Raw genomic sequence first — 8,014 nt, forward strand, 5'->3', positions numbered from 1 at the left:
CTCTCATACTAGGCACCGGGCTGTAAACTTGTTCCTGCAGGGCTATGAAAAGTCCTGGATGGAGACAGAGGAGCACTACTTTGAAGATAAACTCATAGAAGACCTCGCTGTAAGTTCATTTCATTTAAAAAAAACAAAACGAGTGGAATTCTTCTGACTACTCTGGAATTTTTGCTTGTTTTGAAGGCAAATTATGTGTTAATTTCTTCAGTGTATAGCAGAGTTTTAGCACTTTGTGAATGTGTGTTGATTTCAGAAACCAGGTGAACAGGAGCCATCTGAGGAAGAGGAGGGGCAGAAACACAAACACATAGATCCCCTGCATCAGCTCATCCAGCTGTTCAGCAGAACAGCCCTAACAGAAAAATGGTGTGTATTTTACACACTACCTGTTAAAAGTCCCTATTTTTCCAGTTATTTGTTGCAGTTCATGTCGTTAAAGTCCAATGAATAGCTTGAAATGGTACAAAGGTAAGTGGTGAGCTGCCAGAGGTTAGGTTACCCAAAACTGAAAAATAATGTACATTTCAGAATTATACCAAAAGGCCTTTTTCAGGGACACAACATGGGTTAACAATTCAAAGCTGTTCTGCAGCAGTGAAGGTTGATCAAGCCTTGAAAGCTGCTGCTACTAATTCCTACAGGTGTTCCAACTTGGATTAATTCCAACCCCTCTGTCTGCATAAAGCAGTGTTGGTGCCATACCCTTGTGAGCATCAGCTGAACAGTACTGTACTGCAGTAAGTAGTGTGTTGCTACAAAAATGGTGAGAAAAAGACCATTAACAGTGGAAGAGAGAGAGACCATCATAACACTTAAAAATGTAGGTCTGTCCTGACAAAGAAAGTCAAAGTGTCAGTGAGTACAGTTTCCTTCACCATCAAACGCACTGAGAAACAAACTGTGACAGGAAGAGGTCTGCAGACCCAAAGACACGACTGAATCACAGGACAAGGTTCTGAGAGTTAACAGCTTGTGTGATAGGCAGCTCACAGGACAACAGCTTCAAGCACATCTATCTCAAGGAGCTTCGTGATGTAGTCACCTGAAATGGTTTCATTTCACAGGTGTGCCTGTCAGGGTTCATTTGTGGAGTTTCTTGCCTTCTTAATGGGGTTGGGACCATCAGGTGTGTTGTGCAGAAGTCAGGTTGGTACACAGCTGACAGCCCTGTTTGACAACTGTATTAATTTATAATATGGCAACAACCAATGAGGTAAGTAAAGAGAAATGACAGCCCATCAGTCAGTCTGGGAAATTGCTAAAACTCTGAATGTGTCCCCAAGTGCAGTCAGGAAAAAACGCTATGACAAAACTGGACCGCCCCAGGAAAGGAAGACCAAGAGTCACCTCTGCTGCTGAGGATACATTCATCCGAGTCCCGAGGCTCAGAAATCGCAAGTTAACAGCAGCTCAGATTAGAGCCCAGATAGATGCCACACAGAGCTCCAGTAGCAGACACATCTCTACATCAACTGTTCAGAGTGTGTGAATCAGGCCTTTATGGTCAAATAGCTGCTAAGAAACCACGACTAAGGAAAAGCAACAAGCAGAAGAGATTTGTTTGGGCCAAGAAACACAAGGAGTGGACATTAGACCAGTGGAAATCTGTGCTGTGGTCTGATGAGTCCAAATCTGAGATCTTTGATTCCACCCACCGTGTCTTTGTGTGACGCAGAAAAGGTGAACGGATGGTCTCCACATGCACGGTTCCCACTGTGAAGCATGGAGGAGGAGGTGTGATGGTGTGGGAGTGCTTTGGTGGTGACACCATTGCTGGGATTTTTTTCAAAATTGAAGGCACACTGAACCAGCATGGCTGCCACAGCATCCTGCAGCGACATGCCATCTCATCCAGTTTGTGTTTAGTTGGACCGTCATTTATTTTCCAACAGTACAATGAGCCCAAACACACCTCCAGGCTGTGCGAGGGCTGTTTGACCAAGAAGGAGAGTGATGGAGGCCTGGCCTCCACAGTCACCTGACCTAAACCCAATGGAGATGGTTTGGGATGAGATGGAGCACAGAGGAAGGCAAAAGGACCAACAAGTGCTCAGCATCTCTGGGAACTCCTTCAAGACTTTTGGAAAACCATTTCAGGTGACCACCTCATGAAGCTCATGGAGAGAGAATGCCAAGAGTGTGCAAAGCAGTAATCAAAGCAAAGGGCGGCTATTTTAAAGAATCTGAAATATAAAACATGTAAATATTCATCAAAATAATGAAAAACTGTTAAATGAGAAGATGTCATTTCAGTCAGTGGTGCACCAAAATTATTTTCCTTAATACAGCTATAATTGTGCTAACTTTGGTGAATGTGTTTGTTTTTGCAGTAAACTGGATGAGGATCATCTCTACATGGCCTACGCAGACATCATGGCTAAGGTATCTGTTGCTGAGTACCAACACTAAACACTTTTGAATTGAAACTCACATAGCTGGCTTAGCATAGACGGTAAAAAAACCTGTTATTGTTCTGCGTGCTGTTTATGTCATCGACCAGGGATGATGCTTTTGGGCTGATGGATTACTTGCAGGGCGCTGTACTGCCTAATCAAATCACTTATTGCAACTGGCACCTCCCCTACCTTCAGTGTAGAATAGTTTAGTGTGGCCTGAAAAGCTAAGAGAGGGAAAAGAAATTAAAAACAGATGCACCAAACTGTGGCAAATTAACCAAATGTTAGCAGCTGCACTGTTAACAGTAGCACTAGCAGCTGCACTAGTAACTAGTCTTCTGGATGGTAGAGTTGTTGTTGGTTTAGGACACTGTTAATATATCACTGCTTAGTGATTGCACTCCGAATTGGGTCTGCTGGGTATATTTCTTCAGACACTTCATGCTGTCAAGGCCGGGAGAGCAGTACGTGGGAGTGAACATAAGTGCAGACACAATACAGAGCGGAAATAAGATTTCACAAGTTTTATTGAAATCACAGAATAAACTATGGTGAGACATGAATACGTGGCAGGGAAATCTCTGACGAGGAGTCTTGCAGGTGGCTCTGGAGGCGGGTAGCCCTCTGAGTGTTGAGTGAGTGAGTTGGGTTCCAGCCTTGTATTCTAGTAATGCAGAGGAAGCAGCAGGCAGGAGGACAGGCAGGTGAGAGCAGTGAGTAATTTAAGTCGAGAGAAGCAAGTTGCAGAATGAAGCTGGGATTTGACTGTGGAGACCAGCGTCCAGAGGAAGGAGTAAGGTGGTGACTTGACGAGATTGCTAAAGGCACAAAAGAGATCAAGTACTTGGCATGAACAAAGAAACGAACTGGTGAAGAACTGATGGCAACACTGGTTTTAAATACTGTCTTGCTGAATGCCACAGATGGAAAACGCGTGGAGAAGTGTAGGTGTTGAACCAGGGCTCCACCCCAAAAGGCAGATGCAGAGCGCAAGGCCAGGACAGAAAACCACTGAACACTGACCTGGATCATGACATATATATAAACACAAAGAATGGTGTGTTTAGCTTTAGGATCAACCAAGTTCCCCAAAATAAAAAATAAAAAACTGTTTGTGGTGAACACCTACACATCGAATAAAAAATTAAAGCATGTGAGACTCAATCTCACTGCACACTTTGCCAGGCAAAGTGTGCATGGATCTGACAGACAGAAAGATCTGACAGACATGCTCCTAATGAGAAGACGGATGGTGTCCTGGGGATCTCCTGCCAGATCCGGACCAGGGTATCACCGAACTTCTGGAAAAGTTGAGGTGTTTTATTGGATCTATGTCAGCCGAGCATGGGGGGCAGTTAGTGGTATCAGGCATTGTCATTCCGAAGGAACTACATGCATACTCGAGCCACATGAGGCCAGGCATTGTCAGGCACCAGGAGGAACCCAGATCCAATGCATCACCATAGGGTCTGATGTGAGTCAAGGATTTCATCCCATTACTTAATGGGAGTCAGGGTGCCATTACCTAGTCTGTTAGAGGTTTGTGCGTCTGTCCATGGATATGCCTCCCCAGACCAGTCATACTGAACGATGTTACAGGCGGCATAATGTTCTCCACAGCTTCTCTAGACCCTTTCACATCTGTCACATGTGCTCAGGGTGAACCTGCTATCATCTGTGAAAAGCACAGGGCACCAGTGGTGGACCATTCTGGTATTCTACGGCAAATGCCAGACGGTGCTGGGCAGTCAGCAGAGGGTTGACAAGAGGAAGCTCTGTCCCCAGGCCACCATCATAAAGTCGTTTGTTGATTGTTGATCAGAGACATTCATGTCAGTGGCCCTTAATTTACCGTTCGATCTACCTCACCTATAGTCACGAGCTGTGGGTAGTGACCGAAAGAACGAGATTGTGAATACAAGCGGCGGAAATGAGCTTCCTCTGAAGGGTGGCTGGCCTCTCCCTTAGAGATAGGCTGAGAAGTTCAGCCATTCGGGAGGGGCCAGAGTGAGCCGCTGCTCCTCCACATCGAAAGGAGCCAGTTGAGGTGGTTCGGGCATCTGACAAGGATGTCCCCTGGGCGCCTCTGGGTGAGGTTTTCCGGGCATGTCCCACCGGGAGATGGCCCCGGGGCAGACCAGGACACGCTGGAGAGATTATATCTTCGCTGGCCTGGGAACGCCTTGGTGTTTCCCGGACAAGCTGGAGGAGGTGGCTGGGAGAGGGAGGTCTGGGCTTCTCTGCTTGGGGAGATGGATGGATGGGCCTTCTGCAGGTCATTTTGTAGAACTCTGGCAGTTTCATCTTGTTCATCTTTGCACAAAGCAGCAGATACCGGCCCTCCCCATCATTCGTAACATCTGGTTTAAAAAACAAAGATGGTGACACCGAAATACTCAGTTTGATGCCTCAGTGCTTTGGAACTTCCCGTCGCTGATGTGGCTATATCTATCCGAAGTAATCAGTCTGTAGTTGTATGCTTTTTTTCACCTTTCTCCTTCCTTCAGAGTTGCCATGATGAAGAGGATGACGATGGAGAAGTGAAGAGTTTTGAAGTAGGTGATCATCGGTCTTGATCTTCACTAGTCTCCTCAAGTTTTTAGCAGTTTCATTTTAGATGGTCTGCAATGATATGTGTCACCTTTCTAACAAAGGAAAAGAGATGGAGAAGCAGAAGCTGTTGTATCAGCAGGCTCGGCTGCACGACCGTGGCGCTGCTGAGATGGTGCTCCAAACATCAGTGCTAGTAAGGTAATTTGCTATCGCCCCTACCTTTACTGTAACTCGCGGTGGCAAATATATTATGGCCTTGTGATAGAACCAGGCTGTCCAATCCTATGCTGCTTACTCATTGATGTGTTAAAAGTAATTTGTTCTGGATATGACTGTTGGGAGCCTATTCTTAGATTCACCGTTCACACTAATTCCAATTTGATGATATTTGATGTTTTTATCACCTGTGCAAAGTTGTACTTGGCAACAGTTTGTGTCTTGCTGTGCGTCTGTTTCCTTTTGACACATTTCTAAGTTTGAACATTAGTATGTATGCACAGAGGTGTTGCTTGATGAGTACACACACAGACATTACAATATAGAAGTGTGGTTTAAAGATAAAAAACAAAACAAAAACGATTAGTTGTGAATAATTTTCCCTTTATGGAGCAGAAAACGTTACTGGATGCTAGCTAATAGGCTACATTTGGATGTCAAATATTATAGGGGGAAAAATGGAAATTATGGATATGAAATAAATGTCTCTTTGTTGCTTAACCTGCAGGGTGTCAGGTCTCTGGCCCTGGGAGAGTGAAGACCTGGACAGTTTGTCAGAGCTGGTCCAGGATATCCGTCTTTGCTTCAGGCCTCAACAAGTGGACCGACAGACCTTGAAGCAGAGTGGACAGGACTCAGTCACACGGACACTTTCTCGACCGAAACTCCAAGTGCCTCCTCCGCCACTCCACTTGAGGGTGGGAGGTGTGATGATGTCGGCAGAACTTTGCTTCTGATGTCTACTCTTTATCACTGACGGGGATTTGAGCCAGTGTTCATAATAAAAGTGGTCATTTTATAAACATTTGTTTAGTGAGGCTACACCAAAAAGAAACAAGATAAACCAAATAAAGTGACATGCTGTCCACCAACAATCTGTTGATAGCTTGTGTTTTATGCATTTTTGTCTGCCTTATTTATACATGTAAGCTCTGATCTGTATAAGAGTTGTGTTAGTGTGCGAGAGGTTTTGTGTCGCAATTGGTCCTGTTTAATAAATAAATAATAAATAAATAAAGTTTCATTTATATAGCACCTTTCAAGACAGAATCACAAAGTGCTGCACATAAATTACAAGTCATAAAAAGATTTAAAAAGACTAAATAAAACAGGCAAAAAATTAACCAAAAGCAGTTTAAAAAGGTGAGTTTGAGTTGTGTTTAAAACAGCTACTGAGTCCACAGTTCTTAATGCTTGGGGGAGAGAGTTCCACAGTCTAGGGCCACAGTGGCAAAAGCTCTATCACCCTTAGTCCTCTCTTAGTATTTTTTTATAGCAAGTAAGCCCAGATCAGATGACTCAAAGACCTGCTGGGGACATAAGGCTGTAGCAGATCAAAGATGTAGGCAGGTGCCAGTCCATGCACAGCTCTGTAGGTCAAGACCAGGATCTTTAAAATCGACTCTAAATTTAACAGGAAGCCAGTGTACTGAGATAACAACGGTGTCACATGTGAGTTTGGAGGATTTTGTCAAAAGCCTAGCTGCAGCGTTTGCACACCTGCAGACGATCCAGAGAACTTTGCTAAGACACAAAACAGCGAATTGCAATAATCAAGCGTGACGAGATAAATGCATGTATAGCAATCTCCAGTTCAGATCGAGATAATTCGGGCTTAGCCTAGCCACATTTCTTGAATGATAAAAACAAGACCGAACCAGAGATTTCACATGCCCATCCAATGTGAAACTGGAGTCAAAGGTGACACCTAAATTCCTGACAGAGGATTTAACATAGAGTGAGGAGACCAAGGGCTTTCACTATCTGCGATAGAATCTATCAGGGGCGCATACGAGGACTTTGGTTTTCCCCTCGTTGAGCTGGAGGAAATTTGCAGCCGTCCTACGTTTGATCAAATCTAAGCAATCATTCAGACGCTGAAGCTTAGATAAATCCTCGGGCATAAAAGAAATGTACAACTGAATATCATCAGCATAACAATGATAAGAAATGTCCTCAAAGAGCCCATTATATGCTGGAGGGGAAGAGAAATTAAAAACAATAAAGGCCCCAAAACTGACCCTTGAGGGACACCATAAGTAAGGGAGGTAGAGGATGACCTAAAATCGGAGACTGCCACAGAAAAGGATCGGTGATGGAGATAAGAGAGAACCACTCTAATGCAGTTCCAGATACACCAACCCATTTTTCAGCCTTTCAATGAGGATGTGATGGTCAGCTGTGTCGAAAGCTGATGTGGTCCAACATGAGTAGAACAGAGCATTTTCCTGCATCATTATCCATCAAGATATCACTTGAGACCCTAAGAAGAGCTGTCTCCGTGGAATGAACTGACGAAAACCGGACTGAAACTTATCGTAAATGCCATGTTTATCTAGAGCTGCCATAAGTTGCTTATATATTTTGTAGGATTTGATTTAAAAAACAAACACAATTAAAGTAACCAACGATGCTATACGTTGACATTGTTCTTTCACTGTAAGAATCAGCAGGCTATGGTGAATAATCACAGCGATTTTCAGGTCTCTGAAAATCTATCTAGGAGCTATGACAGTGTAAAGACACCCTGCAATTTTAAATGTGCGGCGACATTTGAATGAGCGCGTACCAGTAGAGAGCCAACGCCACGAATGGTGCACAGCCACAGATGAGCTTTGTGTCATTTATTTGTGACATGCAGGATTGTCCGCAAAGAAATGTGGATAAGTTGTAAATCAAAAGCTAAAGAGCTCATTGCAGCTGTCATTTTCACTGAAGTCTCCATAGACTTTGAATGGGACGTTTCTGACTTTGTGTTGTTGAGGCCATTTGCGAGAAAACGGCAACTCCTGCGATAATGACGGTGGCATTTTGTGAAAGGCAAGAAAATACTACGTTTTGATGTA

General features: G+C 44.1%; 1 long non-coding RNA gene across 1 annotated transcript; it reads left to right on the plus strand.

Moving 5' to 3' along the window:
- The first annotated feature begins 313 nt into the window (after nt 1–313).
- On the plus strand, nt 314–4,955 carry LOC109197914 (uncharacterized). Its single transcript, XR_002058925.2, has 3 exons — nt 314–369; nt 2,334–2,385; nt 4,907–4,955. It is a non-coding gene; the product is annotated as an uncharacterized LOC109197914 (long non-coding RNA).
- The last annotated feature ends 3,059 nt before the right edge of the window (nt 4,956–8,014 follow it).

Source organism: Oreochromis niloticus, unplaced genomic scaffold, assembly GCF_001858045.2.
Source record: "Oreochromis niloticus isolate F11D_XX unplaced genomic scaffold, O_niloticus_UMD_NMBU tig00008676_pilon, whole genome shotgun sequence".
Classification (NCBI taxonomy): Eukaryota; Metazoa; Chordata; class Actinopteri; order Cichliformes; family Cichlidae; genus Oreochromis; species Oreochromis niloticus.